Source organism: Salvelinus alpinus, chromosome 21 (assembly GCF_045679555.1).
Source record: "Salvelinus alpinus chromosome 21, SLU_Salpinus.1, whole genome shotgun sequence".
Taxonomy (NCBI): Eukaryota; Metazoa; Chordata; class Actinopteri; order Salmoniformes; family Salmonidae; genus Salvelinus; species Salvelinus alpinus.
Genome location: NC_092106.1, coordinates 51,205,641 through 51,226,360, shown reverse-complemented (window position 1 = coordinate 51,226,360; position 20,720 = coordinate 51,205,641). Strand labels below are relative to the sequence as shown.

At 47.1% G+C, this 20,720-nt stretch overlaps 1 protein-coding gene across 5 annotated transcripts in view; it reads right to left on the bottom strand.

Moving 5' to 3' along the window:
* fndc3a (fibronectin type III domain containing 3A) overlaps positions 1-20,720 on the bottom strand; it is a 206,337-nt gene that overhangs the window by 126,399 nt on the left and 59,218 nt on the right. The gene's annotated exons all lie outside the window — the stretch shown is intronic.

Below are 20,720 nucleotides of genomic sequence, written 5' to 3'. Positions count from 1 at the left end.
GGGGTAAATCACCTAGTTAGTGTAGACTCACTATGTCAACATGGGGTAAATCACCTAGTTAGTGTAGACTCACTCTGTCAACATGGGGTAAATCACCTAGTTAGTGTAGACTCACTATGTCAACATGGGGTAAATCACCTAGTTAGTGTAGACTCACTATGTCAACATGGGGTAAATCACCTAGTTAGTGTAGACTCACTATGTCAACATGGGGTAAATCACCTAGTTAGTTTAGACTCACTATGTCAACATGGGGTAAATCACCTAGTTAGTGTAGACTCACTATGTCAACATGGGGTAAATCACCTAGTTAGTGTAGACTCACTATGTCAACATGGGGTAAATCACCAGACGATCCAGGATGGAGTAGCAGAGAACACTACAGTTTCTCTATATCCTGTTGGGTTTCCATGGAGAGGAAAGATGACAGGGTCACAGTCACACTAACCAGGGACACAGCTGGGTCACTCTACCCTATAAGCACATCTGAATGAAACAGCCATGTCTCCTCTATCTACCACTGCAGTATGTGCACAAAAGGATAGGATCGAGGGAGGTTGTAATAGGCTAAATGATAAATGGTATATTGACTTTGAAAGAAATACCATAAAAAATGTTCATAAAAATGTATGATTATTTTAAACATCTACACTACATGACCAAAAGTATGTGGACACCTATGCGTCAAACATCTCATCATGGTGCATTAATATACAGTGGGGAGAACAAGTATTTGATACACTGCCGATTTTGCAGGTTTTCCTACTTACAAAGCATGTAGAGGTCTGTCATTTTTATCATAGGTACACTTCAACTGTGAGAGATGGAATCTAAAACAAAAATTCATAAAATCACATTGTATGATTTTTAAGTAATTAATTTGCATTTTATTGCATGACATAAGTATTTGATACATCAGAAAAGCAGAACTTAATATTTGGTACAGAAACCTTTGTTTGCAATTACAGAGATCATACGTTTCCTGTAGTTCTTGACCAGGTTTGCACACACTGCAGCAGGGATTTTGGCCCACTCCTCCATACAGACCTTCTCCAGATCCTTCAGGTTTCGGGGCTGTCGCTGGGCAATACGGACTTTCAGCTCCCTCCAAAGATTATCTATTGGGTTCAGGTCTGGAGACTGGCTAGGCCACTCCAGGACCTTGAGATACTTCTTACGGAGCCACTCCTTAGTTGCCCTGGCTGTGTGTTTCGGGTCGTTGTCATGCTGGAAGACCCAGCCACGACCCATCTTCAATGCTCTTACTGAGGGAAGGAGGTTGTTGGCCAAGATCTCGCGATACATGGCCCCATCCATCCTCCCCTCAATACGGTGCAGTCGTCCTGTCCCCTTTGCAGAAAAGCATCCCCAAAGAATGATGTTTCCACCTCCATGCTTCACGGTTGGGATGGTGTTCTTGGGGTTGTACTCATCCTTCTTCTTCCTCCAAACACAGCGAGTGGAGTTTAGACCAAAAAGCTCTTTTTGTCTCAACAGACCACATGACCTTCTCCCATTCCTCCTCTGGATCATCCAGATGGTCATTGGCAAACTTCAGACGGGCCTGGACATGCGCTGGCTTGAGCAGGGGGACCTTGCGTGCGCTGCAGGATTTTAATCCATGACGGCGCAGTGTGTTACTAATGGTTTTCTTTGAGACTGTGGTCCCAGCTCTCTTCAGGTCATTGACCAGGTCCTGCCGTGCAGTTCTGGGCTGATCCCTCACCTTCCTCATGATCATTGATGCCCCACGAGGTGAGATCTTGCATGGAGCCCCAGACCGAGGGTGATTGACCATCATCTTGAACTTCTTCCATTTTCTAATAATTGCGCCAACAGTTGTTGCCTTCTCACCAAGCTGCTTGCCTATTGTCCTGTAGCCCATCCCAGCCTTGTGCAGGTCTACAATTTTATCCCTGATATCCTTACACAGCTCTCTGGTCTTGGCCATTGTGGAGAGGTTGGAGTCTGTTTGATTGAGGTTGTGGACAGGTGTCTTTTATACAGGTAACGAGTTCAAACAGGTGCAGTTAATACAGGTAATGAGTGGAGAACAGGAGGGCTTCTTAAAGAAAAACTAACAGGTCTGTGAGAGCCGGAATTCTTACTGGTTGGTAGGTGATCAAATACTTATGTCATGCAATAAAATGCAAATTAATTACTTAAAAATCATACAATGTGATTTTCTGGATTTTTGTTTTAGATTCCGTCTCTCACAGTTGAAGTGTACCTATGATAAAAATTACAGACCTCTACATGCTTTGTAAGTAGGAAAACCTGCAATATCGGCAGTGTATCAAATACTTGTTCTCCCCACTGTATATGGAGTTGGTTCCCCCCCTTTTCTGTTATAACAGCCTCCACTCTTCTGGGAAGGCTTTCCACTAGATGTTGGAACATTGCTGTGGGGACTTGCTTCCATTCAGCCACAAGAGCATTAGTGAGGTCGGGAACACTGATGTTGGGCGATTAGGCCTGGCTCGCAGTCGGCGTTCCAATTTATCCCAAAAGTGTTCGATGGGGGTGAGGTCAGGGCTCTGAGCAGGCTAGTCAAGTTCTTCCACACCGATCTCGACAAACCATTTCTGTATGGGTCTCGCTTTGTGCACGGGGACATTGTCATGCTGAAACAGGAAAGGGCCTTCCCTAAACTGTTGCCACAAAGTTGGAAGCACAGAACCATCTAGAATGTCATTGTATGCTGTAGCGTTAAGATTTCCCTTCACTGGAACTAAGGGGCCTAGCCCAAACCATGAAAAACAGCCCCAGACCATTATTCCTCCTCCACCAAACTTTACAGTTGACACTATGCATTGGGGCAGGTAGAGTTCTCCTGGCATCCGTCAAACCCAAATTAGTCTGTCTGACTGCCAGATGGTGAAGCTTGATTCATCACTCCAGAGAACAGGTCTCCACTGCTCCAGAGTCCAATGACAGCGAGCTTTACACCACTCCAGCCGACGCTTGGCATTGCGCATGGTAATCTTAGGCTCGTGTGCGGCTGCTCGGCCACGGAAACCCATTTCATGAAGATTGCTGACGTTGCTTCCAGAGGCAGTTTGGAACTCGGAGTGAGTGTTGCAACCGAGGACAGACAATGTTATCCACATCGACGGGACAGTAGTGGAGACAGTGGAAAGTTTTAAGTTCCTCGGCGTACACATCACGGACAAACTGAAATGGTCTACCCACACAGACAGCATGGTGAAGATGACGCAACAGCACCTCTTCAACCTCAGGAGGCTGAGGAAATTTTGCTTGTCACCTAAAACCCTCACAAACTTTTACAGATGCACAATCGAGAGCATCCTGTCGGACTGTATCACCGCCTGGTACGGCAACTGCACCGTCCTCAACTGCAAAGCTCTCCAGAGGGTAGTGCAGTCTGCACAACGCATCACTGAGGGAAAACTACCTCCCCTCCACAACACCCGATGTCACAGGAAAGCCAAAAAGATCATCAAGGACAACAACCACCCGAACCACTCCCTGTTCACCCCACTACAATCCAGAAGGCGAGGTCAGTACAGGTGCATCAAAGCTGGGACCGAGAGACTGAAAAACATCTTCTATCTCAAGGCGATCAGACTGTTAAACAGCCATCAGTAACACAAATAGGCTGCTGCCTACATAGACTAAAATCATTGGCCACTTAAATAAATGGATGTAATAAATGTATCACTAGTCACTTTATATAATAACACTTTAAAAATGTTTTCATACCCTACATTACTCATCTCATATGTATATACTGTATTTTAAACCATCTATGCCGCACAGCCATGGCCCATCAATATATTTATATGTACATATTCTTATTCCATCCCCTTACATTGTGTGTATTAGGTAGTCGTTGTGGAATTGTTCGATTACTTGTTGGTTATTACTGCATGGTCGGAACTAGAAGCACAAGCATTTCGCTACACTCGCATTAACATCTGCTAACCATGTGTATGTGACCAATAAAATTGGATTGGATTAGATTTTTTACGTGCTACGCGCTTCAGCACTCGGCGGTGCCATTCTGTGAGCTTGTGTGGCCTACCACTTCTCGGCTGAGCCGTTGTTGCTCCTAGACGTGTCCACTTCACAATAATAACAGCACTTACAGTTGACCGTGGCAACTCTAGCAGGGCAGAAATTTGACAAACTGACTTGTTGGAAAGGTGGCATCCTATGACTGGGACACATTGAAAGTCACTGAGCTCTTCAGTACTGGCCATTCTACTGCCAATATGGAGATTGAATAACTGTGTGCTCAATTTTATACACTATCAGCAATGGGCGTGGCTGAAAGAGCTGAATCCACTAACTTCAAGGTGTGTCCAAATATTTTTGTATATATAGTGTATTTAGATAATCAAAGACCCATTGGCTAGAATGAGGTAACAGCCTATAGTATTGTCTAACTGATGAGGTAGGATAGTATGGCCAGCAGAGGAGAATGAGGTAACAGCCTATAGGATAGTCTAACTGATGAGGTAGGATAGTATGGCCAGCAGAGGAGAATAAGGTAACAGCCTATAGGATAGTCTAACTGATGAGGTAGGACAGTATGGCCAGCAGAGGAGAATGAGGTAACAGCCTATAGGATAGTCTAACTGATGAGGTAGGATAGTATGGCCAGCAGAGGAGAATGAGGTAACAGCCTATAGGATAGTCTAACTGATGAGGTAGGATAGTATGGCCAGCAGAGGAGAATGAGGTAACAGCCTATAGGATAGTCTAACTGATGAGGTAGGATAGTATGGCCAGCAGAGGAGAATGAGGTAACAGCCTATAGGATAGTCTAACTGATGAGGTAGGATAGTATGGCCAGTATGGATAGTATGGCCAACTGATGAGGTAGGATAGTATGGCCAGCAGAGGAGAATGAGGTAACAGCCTATAGGATAGTCTAACTGATGAGGTAGGATAGTATGGCCAGCAGAAGAGAATAAGGTAACAGCCTATAGGATAGTCTAACTGATGAGGTAGGACAGTATGGCCAGCAGAGGAGAATGAGGTAACAGCCTATAGGATAGTCTAACTGATGAGGTAGGATAGTATGGCCAGCAGAGGAGAATGAGGTAACTGCCTATAGGATAGTCTAACTGATGAGGTAGGATAGTATGGCCAGCAGAGGAGAATGAGGTAACAGCCTATAGGATAGTCTAACTGATGAGGTAGGATAGTATGGCCAGCAGAGGAGAATGAGGTAACAGCCTATAGGATAGTCTAACTGATGAGGTAGGATAGTATGGCCAGCAGAGGAGAATAAGGTAACAGCCTATAGGATAGTCTAACTGATGAGGTAGGATAGTATGGCCAGCAGAGGAGAATGAGGTAACAGCCTATAGGATAGTCTAACTGATGAGGTAGGATAGTATGGCCAGCAGAGGAGAATGAGGTAACAGCCTATAGGATAGTCTAACTGATGAGGTAGGATAGTATGGCCAGCAGAGGAGAATAAGGTAACAGCCTATAGGATAGTCTAACTGATGAGGTAGGATAGTATGGCCAGCAGAGGAGAATGAGGTAACAGCCTATAGGGAGACAGAGCAGAGAAGTCCTGGCCAGAGGACTCAGGTTAATAATGCCACTAAGGGCTGGGGTCCAGATTAACAGAGAGGAGAGAGAGAGAGAAACCCATAGAGAGATGGTAATAACACACAGGGGACCAATTTGTTAATCCGGTTATACAATTTAAGAACCTGGAGATTCTAATTCCACTTCTCCTCCTCAGAATCCCTCGGACGTTCATGGGAGAGGGAGAGAGGGGGTGAGAAAGAGACAGGACAGAGATAGGGAGGGATGGAGGGAAGACTGGGATGAGAGAGAGAGGGGGTGAGAAAGAGACAGGACAGAGATAGGGAGGGATGGAGGGAAGATTGGGATGAGAGAGAGGGGTGAGAAAGAGACAGGACAGAGATAAGGAGGGATGGAGGGAAGATTGGGATGAGAGAGAGAGGGTGAGAGACAGGACAGAGATAGGGAGGGATGGAGGGAAGACTGGGATGAGAGAGAGAGGGGTGAGAAAGAGACAGGACAGAGATGGGGAGGGATGGAGGGAAGACTGGGATGAGAGAGAGAGGGGTGAGAAAGAGACAGGACAGAGATAGGGAGGGAAGACTGGGATGAGAGAGAGGGGTGAGTGTTATGGGCTGGTATACACAGCCAGCAGTTATCTCTCTCTCTCACACACAGTTTTTAACCCTGCATTGTGTGGATAAGGCTCATAAGTAAAGCATTTGAAGGTAAAGTGTACACCTGTTGTATTCGGCGCATTTGACAAATACCATTTGATTTGACACAGACAGCACTGAGATGATGTAGCAAGTACAAAGACCATCGACTCTCCTGTCTCTTTTTCCCCCTCTCTCCCTTTCTCAGAGAGCACAGAACTGTCTCCACCTTCTACTAAACACATCCAAAACAAAAACAAACAGGTGATTCTGCTTCTCACCATCCCCCCCTCGCCATCTCCCTCTCCATCCCTCCCTCCCTCCCCCTGGAACCGGACAACAGTGAGAGAATGAGTCACAAGCTCGTTCATTCTGAAAGCCACTCACTGCAGATGCTATGAATGAACAGTGTGTGTGTGTGTGTGTGTGTGTATGTTCCCGTCTCTGTGGGGCTGTACTCATGCATGTACTGTAGCCTAGATAGAAAAGGTTAAGACAACCTAATGATTCCATGCAGAAGCAATCGAAAATAAACAAATCCATTGGACCAGAAGGGGGAGAGAAAATGACTGGAAGTCAATGTTAGCTGTCGCTCTGTGCGTGTTGTGGCTCTGTGCGCGTTGTGGCTCTATGCGTGTTGTGGCTCTATGCGTGTTGTCGCTCTATGCGCGTTGTCGCTCTATGCGTGTTGTCGCTCTATGCGTGTTGTCGCTCTATGCGTGTTGTCGCTCTATGCGTGTTGTCGCTCTATGCGTGTTGTGTTGTCGCTCTATGCGTGTTGTCGCTCTATGCGTGTTGTGTTGTCGCTCTATGCGTGTTGTGCTGTCGCTCTACGCGTGTTGTCGCTCTACGCATGTTGTCGCTCTATGCGTGTTGCGTGTTGTGCTGTCGCTCTATGCGTGTTGTGGCTCTATGCGTGTTGTGGCTCTATGCGCGCTGTCGCTCTGTGCGTGTTGTGGCTCTATGCGTGTTGTCGCTCTATGCGTGTTGTGCTGTCGCTCTATGCGTGTTGTGTTGTGGCTGTATGCGTGTTGTGGCTCTATGCGTGTTGGCGCTGCGTGTGTGTTGTGTTGGCGCTGCTGCGTGTGTGTTGTGTTGCGTGTGTGTTGTGTTGGCGCTGCTGCGTGTGTGTTGTGTTGGCGCTGCTGCGTGTGTGTTGTGTTGCGTGTGTGTTGGCGCTGCGTGTGTGTTGGCTCTGCGTGTGTGTTGGCGCTGCGTGTGTGTTGGCTCTGCGTGTGTGTTGGCGCTGCGTGTGTGTTGGCGCTGCGAGTGTGTTGGCGCTGCGTGTGTGTTGGCGCTGCGTGTGTGTTGTGTTGTGTGTGTTGTGTTGTGTGTGTGTTGTGTTGGCGCTGCGTGTGTGTTGTGTTGGCGCTGCGTGTGTGTTGTGTTGGCGCTGCGTGTGTGTTGTGTTGGCGCTGCGTGTGTGTTGTGTTGGCGCTGCGTGTGTGTTGTGTTGGCGCTGCGTGTGTGTTGTGTTGGCGCTGCGTGTGTGTTGTGTTGGCGCTGCGTGTGTGTTGTGTTGGCGCTGCGTGTGTGTTGTGTTGGCGCTGCGTGTGTGTTGTGTTGGCGCTGCGTGTGTGTTGTGTTGGCGCTGCGTGTGTGTTGGCGCTGCGTGTGTCGTGTCGTGTTGGCACTGCCTGAGTGTCCTTGCCTCCTGCCCACTCGCGGGCCACTGCGGAGGTGGCTCCCTCCATCTCAAACAGAAACAAGCCGAGACACACAGGCAGCATAATCAATGCAGATGCTGTGAATGGACTGCTGGTGGGTGTGTGGCCTTTTATACTAGACCTATTTGAAGATAATAAGTTTTATTTTAGACAAAGTCTAAAGAAACATGAAATTAAGAAAATGTAGTCTATTTCAGAAGAACAGAAAAGCATTCTCTTGAGTTGTCCTTATGTTAGGTCCTGATCTGGCTATGCCATTTGGCTGTGGGCGACACTAGTTCATTTAGCAGATAAGATTTGCTTAGAATTCCAAGGAATTATTTTATCTTACAGCATGAAGAGAACAATTGAACAAAACTGAATAAAATAGAGAGGGTATTTTCTCCAAACTATTTGAGGGAGTGTGGATATTCTGTGTTGAGCGGTTAACAAAGAAACAGGTATTCCTATAAATTTAATGTAGAGTTTTTAATGTGAATGTAGTTCTCTAAATGTTGGGCTTATGTGTTGATTTAATACATTGTAAGGCTGCATAATGTGACTCTAATGATGATTTGAAAAAAGTAGCTTGAAAAAGGTGTGAACTCTGCTTTGTTTTTGTTTTTTGCGCAGACTGTACACACTTCATCAGTCACTCACTCATTCACAATTTGACAAGCACTTGCTAATGCCTCGCATTTCCCGGCAACATCCCTATTGTGTGGCCGTAATGGACCCCAAAAAAAAAATCTATGCCTTTTACGGCCAGTGGCCGTCGGGCCCTTCTCCCCAGAGCGCGCCGCGTGGGGCCCTTCTCCCCAGAGCGCGCCGCGTGGGGCCCTTCTCCCCAGAGCGCGCCGCGTGGGGCCCTTCTCCCCAGAGCGCGCCGCGTGGGGCCCTTCTCCCCAGAGCGCGCCGCGTGGGGCCCTTCTCCCCAGAGCGCGCCGCGTGGGGCCCTTCTCCCCAGAGCGCGCCGCGTGGGGCCCTTCTCCCCAGAGCGCGCCGCGTGGGGCCCTTCTCCCCAGAGCGCGCCGCGTGGGGCCCTTCTCCCCAGAGCGCGCCGCGTGGGGCCCTTCTCCCCAGAGCGCCCCGCGTGGGGCCCTTCTCCCCAGAGCGCCCCGCGTGGGGCCCTTCTCCCCAGAGCGCCCCGCGTGGGGCCCTTCTCCCCAGAGCGCCCCGCGTGGGGCCCTTCTCCCCAGGGCGCCCCGCGTGGGGCCCTTCTCCCCAGGGCGCCCCGCGTGGGGCCCTTCTCCCCAGGGCGCCCCGCGTGGGGCCCTTCTCCCCAGGGCGCCCCGCGTCGGGCCCTTCTCCCCAGGGCGCCGCGTCGGGCCCTTCTCCCCAGGGCGCCGCGTCGGGCCCTTCTCCCCAGGACGCCGCGTCGGGCCCTTCTCCCCAGGACGCCGCGTCGGGCCCTTCTCCCCAGAGCGCCGCGTTGGGAACCTTCTCCCCAGGGCGCCGCGTCGGGCCCTTCTTGCGCACGTCCTTATCCAATTCCGAGGAGCACATTGAAGATATTGGAACAACTGTACACAATAACTTTTCATCATCCAACAAGATGCGTAGACTTAACGAACAGCAAAAGCACTAGTCTATGTCGAACAACTATCCCCCATAGTACAAAAGTTGACCTATTCTATGCGAGAAATAAATATTCCAAACACAGTCTGGGATCTATCGTGTCCCAGACTAATACAACCACAAGCAATAAGGCTGACGCAACAGATCAGAACGTTTAGCTTAAAATGTTGATAAACTATTAGCTATTTCTTCACATTCTAAGTGCAGCACTGCGCACACTGCAGTAGGCTATCAGCGCAAAGGTTTCCAAAATGTAATCAATTAGCAGGAAAACACTGATTACAGACCGATGTAAGCATGTAATGCTTTTATTATAAAGGTGCATTTTTATGGTGAAAATGATCTTCCCCAAACTTAAAACTCACACGCTGTTTATGTATGCCAGTTAGGCTCTACACCCCTTGTGAAGTAGATTAATGTGCTTCATTTTAAGAAGTTATTTGTCCTCTTTATTTGTGATACAAACCATATCCAAACATATAGGCCTGTGGGCTAGGCTACATGAGGTGTGCGATTATGATTTTGAAAAACCTGGCCAAAAAAAAAGACATGCCCTGTTTCTTGCCTGACTGCACCCAAGCTGGGCCTCATTCATTAGTGATAATATATCAATCACAAGTGATAGGCTAATATTGTCACCCATCAAACTATTCTTGATTTAATCTTGTATTTACATATACTAAATAATAAATGTGAAATTTGTTTTGATTTAGAATGGACCATTATCACGCACCTGTCTGGAAACAGGAGCAGCGGGAAAAACACATGACATCTTTGCACTTAAATAGCAAATGGATGAGGCTTTTCCCCTTGGTTCATTTTCATGTCAGCCAGGTAGACTATACTCCTGTTATAAAGATAAGCAATGTGCTTAATATTAGGAAAGTAGAGATATAAATACAGTAGGCCTCCTCTTTTTATTAGAGGCCATCACTCTGTTCTCACGCAATTGCATAGCCTATTGAAATGTTGCGCAACATGAGCTCATAGGCTCTCATGAAGTGTTTGATTCGATTTTCCATTACATTTGCATTGATGTCAGAGTGATTAGAGGGACAACAGAGGGCTGAGTACCAGGCAGTTAGCAAGTTTGGTAGGCTACTAATGACCATCAGCAGCATCAGAGCTTGGAGAAGCCTAGTTACCGTGACTAAACGATCAAGTGGAATTTGACCAGGACTTCATGACACGTGACCTTCGGTGTGGTGGTAATACGGTCAACTGCCCTACGCCCCACCCCTTGTGGCGTGAACATACCCAGCGGGCAGTTAGTGTGTGTGTGTGTGTGTGTGTGTGTGTGTGTGTGTGTGTGTGTGTGTGTGTGTGTGTGACGCGAGTAACGTGTGTTGAAAGGGGACAGGATTCAGGGCCCTATGTTGGGAAACTAATTCAAAATGGCTGCTGGTTATCGCCATGCCCTGAGTGGTGCACACACACACTCCAGCTCAATCAACTCTCTGTCCTTCTCGCTCCCCCATGGGAGATGTCAAACATCATAATGGATATGTTATTTTACTTCTTCTTACCAGATGGTCTCTTCATATTAAGCAGTCCATTAGGTAGTTGGAAACACATTACGCACTTCCAGCTGCTAAAAATACATGAATGAAACACAAATAGATCTGGGAGAGAACGACCGACACACACACACACACACACACACACACACACACACACACACACACACACAACACCTCCTGGTTTCTCAGCTGTATCAAATTGCATGGTTAAAACACACGCACACAGGAACACACATGCGCAAAACACATACACGGGGAACACCCCCCCCCGCTCCATGAGCAGTGAGTCATCCCTCCATGCACGTCACTGAGAAAAGAGACCACTCTGTGACAGAGGGAGCAATAAGCAGCAGAGCTCCAGCCCTCCATTGATCCTCTCCTCTCCCCTCCTCTCCCCTCCTCTCCACTCCTCCTCCCCTCTCCACTCCTCCTCCCCTCTCCACTCCTCCTCCCCTCTCCACTCCTCCTCCCCTCTCCACTCCTCCCCTCACATCTCCCCCTCTCCCCTCCCCTCACATCTCCTCCTCTCCCCTCACATCTCCTCGTCTCTGCTGATGGAGAGACCACCAACTCTAGTCTGACATCTCTCCTTTGTTGAGTACGACATCAGACTGAGTCTCATCAGTCAGGCTGGCCCACCTCTAGCTCTAAGTAGAGAAACTATCCAGAGCACTGAGCTCATCATGGGGATGGGGGGGGTGGGAGAGAGGACTGGGATGACGTGTAATGAACAGTGGATCAAACGAAGGAGGGGACGCAGTGGGTCTGGAAGGGGAGATTGAAGAATAGAGAGCCTGTCTAGAGCTCTGTTAAAGAGGGTGAATAGACAGCCTGTCCAGTGGCTCTGTTAAAGAGGGTGAATAGACAGCCTGTCCAGAGCTGTTAAAGAGGGTGAATAGACAGCCTGTCCAGAGCTGTTAAAGAGGGTGAATAGACAGCCTGTCCAGAGCTGTTAAAGAGGGTGAATAGACAGCCTGTCCAGAGCTGTTAAAGAGGGTGAATAGACAGCCTGTCCAGAGCTGTTAAAGAGGGTGAATAGACAGCCTGTCCAGTGCTGTTAAAGAGGGTGAATAGACAGCCTGTCCAGTGGCTCTGTTAAAGAGGGTGAATAGACAGCCTGTCCAAAGCTGTTAAAGAGGGTGAATAGACAGCCTGTCCAGTGGCTCTGTTAAAGAGGGTGAATAGACAGCCTGTCCAGTGGCTCTGTTAAAGAGGGTGAATAGACAGCCTGTCCAGAGCTGTTAAAGAGGGTGAATAGACAGCCTGTCCAGAGCTGTTAAAGAGGGTGAATAGACAGCCTGTCCAGAGCTGTTAAAGAGGGTGAATAGACAGCCTGTCCAGAGCTGTTAAAGAGGGTGAATAGACAGCCTGTCCAGAGCTGTTAAAGAGGGTGAATAGACAGCCTGTCCAGTGGCTCTGTTAAAGAGGGTGAATAGACAGCCTGTCCAGAGCTGTTAAAGAGGGTGAATAGACAGCCTGTCCAGTGGCTCTGTTAAAGAGGGTGAATAGACAGCCTGTCCAGAGCTGTTAAAGAGGGTGAATAGACAGCCTGTCCAGAGCTGTTAAAGAGGGTGAATAGACAGCCTGTCCAGAGCTGTTAAAGAGGGTGAATAGACAGCCTGTCCAGAGCTGTTAAAGAGGGTGAATAGACAGCCTGTCCAGAGCTGTTAAAGAGGGTGAATAGACAGCCTGTCCAGAGCTGTTAAAGAGGGTGAATAGACAGCCTGTCCAGAGCTGTTAAAGAGGGTGAATAGACAGCCTGTCCAGAGCTGTTAAAGAGGGTGAATAGACAGCCTGTCCAGAGCTGTTAAAGAGGGTGAATAGACAGCCTGTCCAAAGCTGTTAAAGAGGGTGAATAGACAGCCTGTCCAGAGCTGTTAAAGAGGGTGAATAGACAGCCTGTCCAGTGGCTCTGTTAAAGAGGGTGAATAGACAGCCTGTCCAGAGCTGTTAAAGAGGGTGAATAGACAGCCTGTCCAGAGCTGTTAAAGAGGGTGAATAGACAGCCTGTCCAGAGCTGTTAAAGAGGGTGAATAGACAGCCTGTCCAGAGCTGTTAAAGAGGGTGAATAGACAGCCTGTCCAGAGCTGTTAAAGAGGGTGAATAGACAGCCTGTCCAGTGGCTCTGTTAAAGAGGGTGAATAGACAGCCTGTCCAGAGCTGTTAAAGAGGGTGAATAGACAGCCTGTCCAGAGCTGTTAAAGAGGGTGAATAGACAGCCTGTCCAGTGGCTCTGTTAAAGAGGGTGAATAGACAGCCTGTCCAGAGCTGTTAAAGAGGGTGAATAGACAGCCTGTCCAGAGCTGTTAAAGAGGGTGAATAGACAGCCTGTCCAGAGCTGTTAAAGAGGGTGAATAGACAGCCTGTCCAGAGCTGTTAAAGAGGGTGAATAGACAGCCTGTCCAGAGCTGTTAAAGAGGGTGAATAGACAGCCTGTCCAGTGGCTCTGTTAAAGAGGGTGAATAGACAGCCTGTCCAGTGGCTCTGTTAAAGAGGGTGAAGACAGCCTGTCCAGAGCTGTTAAAGAGGGTGAATTGACAGCCTGTCCAGAGCTGTTAAAGAGGGTGAATAGACAGCCTGTCCAGAGCTGTTAAAGAGGGTGAATAGACAGCCTGTCCAAAGCTGTTAAAGGGGGTGAATAGACAGCCTGTCCAGAGCTGTTAAAGAGGGTGAATAGACAGCCTGTCCAGAGCTGTTAAAGAGGGTGAATAGACAGCCTGTCCAGAGCTGTTAAAGAGGGTGAATAGACAGCCTGTCCAGAGCTGTTAAAGAGGGTGAATAGACAGCCTGTCCAGAGCTGTTAAAGAGGGTGAATAGACAGCCTGTCCAGAGCTGTTAAAGAGGGTGAATAGACAGCCTGTCCAGTGGCTCTGTTAAAGAGGGTGAATAGACAGCCTGTCCAGTGGCTCTGTTAAAGAGGGTGAAGACAGCCTGTCCAGAGCTGTTAAAGAGGGTGAATAGACAGCCTGTCCAGAGCTGTTAAAGAGGGTGAATAGACAGCCTGTCCAGAGCTGTTAAAGAGGGTGAATAGACAGCCTGTCCAAAGCTGTTAAAGAGGGTGAATAGACAGCCTGTCCAGAGCTGTTAAAGAGGGTGAATAGACAGCCTGTCCAGAGCTGTTAAAGAGGGTGAATAGACAGCCTGTCCAGAGCTGTTAAAGAGGGTGAATAGACAGCCTGTCCAGTGGCTCTGTTAAAGAGGGTGAATAGACAGCCTGTCCAGAGCTGTTAAAGAGGGTGAATAGACAGCCTGTCCAGAGCTGTTAAAGAGGGTGAATAGACAGCCTGTCCAGAGCTGTTAAAGAGGGTGAATAGACAGCCTGTCCAGAGCTGTTAAAGAGGTGCAACATGTGAAAAGTGGTCAATTTCTTACATTTCAATCTGTAACATTGAAAGTTTCCCTTCCTACACCCAGTTTCCCTGTTTCCCAGGGGACATCCTTCATACACCCAGTTTCCCTGCTTTATAGGAAGCGGGAGAAAGGGGGGCATAGAGCGAGAGAGAGAGAGAGCCCAGGAGAGAGAGAGAGAGAGAGAGAGAGAGAGAGAGAGAGAGAGAGAGAGAGAGAGAGAGAGAGAGAGAGAGAGAGAGAGGGAGAGAGAGACTGTAATCAGTTATGCCCCCCCCCCACCCAAACCATGAAGCACCTCAGTCTGTAATCAGTTATGTCGAGAACATTAATAATATACATTCTGCTGGGTTTTCCATGCATCGTCAAGAGAGAATAGCTACCTCCGATAAGACGAGGGGCGGGGATCATAATAGCAGGTGAGCGATGTCTAATATTAAGTCTCAAAGTATTGCTCGCCTGAGGTAGAATACCTCATGATAAGCTGTAGACCACACTATCAAGAGAGTTTTCATCTATATTCTTCGTAGCCGTCTATTTACCAACACAAACCGATGCTGGCACTAAGACCGCACTCAAAGAAGAAAGCATTGAGAAGCGGCGCTCCTATTGGCCAGGGACTTAAATCTGTTTTACCTTATACCAGCATGTCACGTGCAACCAGAGAGAAACATTTTTAAATAAAACTCTAGACCTTCACTCCACACACAGACGCATAACAAAGTTCTCCATCCATTTGGCAAATCTGACCATAATTCTATCGTCCTGATTCCTGCTTACCGGCAAAACTAAAGCAGGAAGTACCAGTGAGTAGCTAAATACAGAAGTGGTCAGATGACGCGGAAGCTACAGGACTGTTTTGCCGTCACAGACTGGAATATGTTCCGGGATTCATCCAATGGCTTTGAGAAGTACAACACCTCAGTCATCGGCTTCATCAGTAAGTGGATCGACGACGTCCCCACAGTGACTGTACGTACTAGAGGTCGACCGATTAATCGGAATGGCCGATTGTTATGATAACCTGAAATCGGCCCTAATTAATCGGAAATCGGTATTTTTGGACACCGATTTGGCAGATTGTTTTATTTATTTTTACACCTTTAATTAACTAGGCAAGTCAGTTAAGAACACATTCTTATTTTCAATGACGGCCTAGGAACGGTGGGTTAATTCAGGGGCAGAACGACAGATTTTTACCTTGTCAGCTCGGGGATTCAATCTTGTAACCTTACGGTTAACTAGTCCAACGCTCTAACCACCTGCCTCACGAGGAGCCCGCCTGTTATGCGAATGCAGTAAGAAGCCAAGGTAAGTTGCTAGCTAGCATTAATCTTATCTTATAAAAAACAATCAATCAATCATAATCACTAGTTAAACTAGTAATATCATCAACCATGTGTAGTTATCTAGCGTGTCCTGCGTAGCATATAATCGATGCGGTGCGCTTTGCGAAAAAGGACTGTCGTTGCTCCAACGTGTACCTAACCATAAACATCAATGCCTTTCTTAAAATCAATACACAAGTACATATTTTTAAACCTGCATATTTAGTTAATATTGCCTGCTAACATGAATTTCTTTGTGTCACTTCTCTTGCAACAGAGTCAGGGTATATGCAGCAGTTTGGGCCGCCTGGCTCGTTGCGAACTGTGTGAAGACTATTTCTTCCTAACAAAGACAGCCAACTTTGCCAAACGGGGGATGATTAAACAAAAGCGCATTTGCAAAAAAAGCACAATCTTTGCATGACTGTACCTAACCATAAACATCAATGTCTTTCTTAAAATCAATACACAGAAGTATATATCTTTAAACCTGCATATTTATTTAGCTAAAAGAAATCCAGGTTAGCAGGCAATATTAACCAGGTGAAATTGTGTCACTTCTCTTGCGTTCATTGCACGCAGAGTCAGGGTATATGCAACAGTTTGGGCCGCCTGGCTCGTTGCGAACTAATTTGCCAGAATTTCACATAATTATGACATAACATTGAAGGTTGTGCAATGTAACAGGAATATTTAGACTTATGGATGCCACCCGTTAGATAAAATACGGAACGGTTCCATATTTCACTGAAAGAATAAATGTTTTGTTTTCGAGATGATAGTTTCCGGATTCGACCATATTAATGACCTAAGGCTCGTATTTCTGTGTGTTATTATGTTATAATTAAGTCTATGATTTGATTGAGCAGTCTGAATGAGCGATGGTAGGCACCAGCAGGCTCGTAAGCATTCATTCAAACAGAAATTTGGGCGTTTTGCCAGCAGCTCTTCGCAATGCTTCCAGCATTGAGCTGTTTATGACTTCAAGCCTATCAACTCCCGAGATTAGGCTGGTGTAACTGATGTGAAATGTCTAGCTAGTTAGCGGGGTGAGCGCTGATAGCGTTTCAAACGTCACTCGCTCTGAGACTTGGAGTAGTTGTTCCCCTTGCTCTGCGTGGGTAACGCTGCTTCGAGGGTGGTTGTTGTCGATATGGTTCGAGCCCAGGTAGCGGCGAGGAGAGGGACGGAAGCTATATTGTTACACTGGCAATACTAAAGTGCCTATAAGAACATCCAATAGTCAAAGGTATATCAAATACAAATCGTATAGAGAGAAATAGTCCTATAATTCCTATAATAACTACAACCTAAAACTTCTTACCTGGGAATATTGAAGACTCATGTTAAAAGGAAGCACCAGCTTTCATATGTTCTCATGTTCTGTGCAAGGAACTTAAACGTTAGCTTTCAAACATGTCACATATTGCACTTTTACTTTCTTCTCCAACACTTTGTTTTTGCATTATTTAAACCAAATTGAACATGATTCATTATTTATTTGAGGCTAAATTGATTTTATTTATGTATTATATTAAGTTTAAAAAAGTGTTCATTCAGTATTTTTGTAATTGTCATTATTACAAACAAACAAACAAACAAAAAATATATATATACAATTATTTATTTTATATATATATATATATATATATATATATATATATATTTTTATATATATATATATATATATATATATATATATATATATATATATATATATATATATATATATATATATATATATTTTTTTTTTTTTTTTTTTAATCGTCCGATTAATCAGTAGCGGCTTTTTTTGGTCCTCCAATAATCGGTATCGGCGTCGAAAAATCATAATCGGTCGACCTCTAGTACGTACATATCCCAACCAGAAGCCATGGATTACAGGCAACATCCGCATCGAGCTAAAAGCTAGAGCTGCCGCTTTCAAGGAATGGGAGACTAATCCAGACGCTTATAAGAAATCCCACTACACCCTCAGACGAACCATCCAACAATCAAAGCGTCAATACAGGATTGAGATTGAATCCTACTACACTGGCTCTGACGCTCGTCGGATGTGGCAGGGCCTGAAAACTATTACGGATTACAAAGCGAAAACGAGGCGAAATGCCCAGTGACGCTAGCCTACCAGACGAGCTAAATTCCTTTTATGCTCGCGTCGAGGAAAGCAACACTGAAGCAAGCACGAGAGCACCAGCTGTTCCTGACGACTGTGTGATCACACTCTCCGTAGCAGATGTGAGTAAGACCTTTCAAACAGGTCAACATCCACAAGGCCGGATTACCAGGACGTGTACTCAGAGCATGCGCTGACCAACTGGCAAGTGTCTTCATTGACATTTTCAACCTCTCCCTGAGGAAGCGAAGGTAACCTGCCTAAATTATTACTGCCCCATAGCACTCACGTCAGTAGCCATGAAGTGCTTTGAAAGGCTGGTCATGGCTCACAAAAAAAGATGGCACTGCAGGTCTAGCGGCGTCACTACAGATATGGGTTTGATCCCGGGCTGTGTCGCAGCCGGCCGCGACCGGGAGAACCATGGGGCGGCGCACAATAGGCCCAGCGTCATCCGGGTTAGGGGAGGGTTTGGCCGGCCGGGATTTCCTTGTTCCATCATGCTCTAGCAACTCCTGTGGTGAACCCGGGCGCATGCACGCTGACACGGTCGCCAGGTGGACTGTGTTTCCTCTGACACATTGGTGCGGCTGGCTTCCGGGTTAAGCGAGCAGTGTGTCAAGAAGCAGTGCGGCTTGGCAGGGTCGTGTTTCGGGGGACGCATGGCTCGCGCCCTTTGCCTCTCCCGAGTCTGTACGGGAGTTGCAGCGATGGGACAATAGGATACCATGAAATTGGGGAGAAGGGTAAAAAAAATAGAAAATCTCCCTCAGCGTGAGCAAGACAAAGGAGCTGGAAAATAAGGGCCAAGCACCCCCCCCCCCCCAGGTATTGTTGGTTAAGGGCTCGTAAGTAAGCATTTCACGGTAAGGTTGTTGTATTCGTGCTTGTGACAAATACAATTCGATTTGGTAAACCATTTGATGACGAGGGTGAAATCCAAAGTTCTGCTATATATTAATTGGCTAGGCTTCGTCATAGCTAATTTATAAAGGTAAATATTGATACATTAGTCTCACACTATTAATCTGCAAAAATAACAAAATACTTAGTGGATGATGGCTGGACATGTCAGCTCAGAGATCTAGCTCAGAGCTCCAGCTCAGATACCCAGCTCAGAGCTCCATTAGCAGCAGATTTTGATTTAGAAAGGAAAATAAATGTTAGTGCATTGATTTGTTCCTCGAATCAAACTGAACCGAATCAGTTCAAAATAAAACATATCATTCCTGTATCGGAGCCCATGTATCTAGAAACGTATTGAATCATCTTGAAAGGGAAAGATGCACATCCCTTGTGTGTGTGTGTGTGTGTGTGTGTGTTCGCGCATCACAAAGCCTGCCTGCGCTCCTCACACTCCCTGACAGAGCAGAGAGGGATGACTAACAGGGTCTCAACCACATCTCATTCTAACAGACACAGACTCTGTCGCTATAGTGTGACTGCACTACAAAACACAGAAACACACTGCAATTACAGCAAACAGTGATTTGACATGATGATAGTGTATCAGCACACAGCTCGCTCAATCATCTGTCAAATTAAAACAGTCATAGACAGAGAGAACGAGAGAGAGATAGCGAGAGAGAGAGATAGCGAGAGAGAGAGAGAGATAGCGAGAGAGAGAGAGAGATAGCGAGAGAGAGAGAGAGATAGCGAGAGAGAGAGAGAGATAGCGAGAGAGAGAGAGAGAGCGAGAGAGAGAGAGATAGCGAGAGAGAGAGAGATAGCGAGAGAGAGAGATAGCGAGAGATAGCGAGAGAGAGAGAGATAGCGAGAGAGAGAGATAGCGAGAGAGCGAGAGAGAGATAGCGAGAGAGCGAGAGAGAGAGATAGAGAGAGCGAGAGAGAGATAGCGAGAGAGCGAGAGAGAGATAGCGAGAGAGAGAGAGAGAGATAACGAGAGAGATAACGAGAGAGATAACGAGAGAGAGCGAGAGAGAGCGAGAGAGAGCGAGAGATAGCGAGAGATAGCGAGAGATAGCGAGAGATAGCGAGAGATAGCGAGAGATAGCGAGAGATAGCGAGAGATAGCGAGAGATAGCGAGAGATAGCGAGAGATGGCGAGAGATGGCGAGAGATGGCGAGAGAGGGCGAGAGATCGAGAGACAGGGCGAGAGATCGAGAGAGAGGGCGAGAGAGAGAGAGATATCGAGAGAGAGAGAGATAGCGAGAGAGAGAGAGAGATAGCGAGAGAGAGAGAGAGAGAGAGAGAGAGAGAGAGAGAGATAGCGAGAGAGAGAGAGATAGCGAGAGAGAGAGAGAGAGAGAGAGAGAGAGAGATAGCGAGAGAGAGAGAGAGAGAGAGCGAGAGAGATAGCGAGAGAGAGAGAGATAGCGAGAGAGAGAGAGATAGCGAGAGAGAGAGAGATAGCGAGAGAGAGAGAGATAACGAGAGAGAGAGAGATAACGAGAGAGAGAGAGATAACGAGAGAGAGAGATAACGAGAGAGAGAGATAACGAGAGAGAGAGAGAGAGAGAGAGAGAGAGAGAGAGCGAGAGAGAGAGCGAGAGAGAGAGCGAGAGAGAGAGCGAGAGAGAGAGCGAGAGAGAGAGCGAGAGAGAGAGAGAGAGAGAGAGAGAGAGAGAGAGAGATAGCGAGAGATAGCGAGAGATAGCGAGAGAGAGAGAGGGCGAGAGATCGAGAGAGAGGGCGAGAGATCGAGAGATAGCGAGAGAGAGAGAGAGATAGCGAGAGAGAGAGAGAGAGATAGCGAGAGAGAGAGAGAGAGATAGCGAGATAGAGAGAGAGCGAGATAGAGAGAGAGATAGCGAGAGAGAGAGAGATAGCGAGAGAGATAGAGAGAGAGAGATAGCGAGAGAGAGAGAGAGAGATAGCGAGAGAGAGAGAGAGAGATAGCGAGAGAGAGAGAGAGATAGCGAGAGAGAGAGAGAGAGATAGCGAGAGAGAGAGATAGCGAGATAGCGAGCGAGATAGCGAGCGAGATAGCGAGCGAGCGAGCAAAAGAGCGAGAGCGACACTTGGGAAGTACTGGGTCATGCTCAGGGTCGGAAACTAT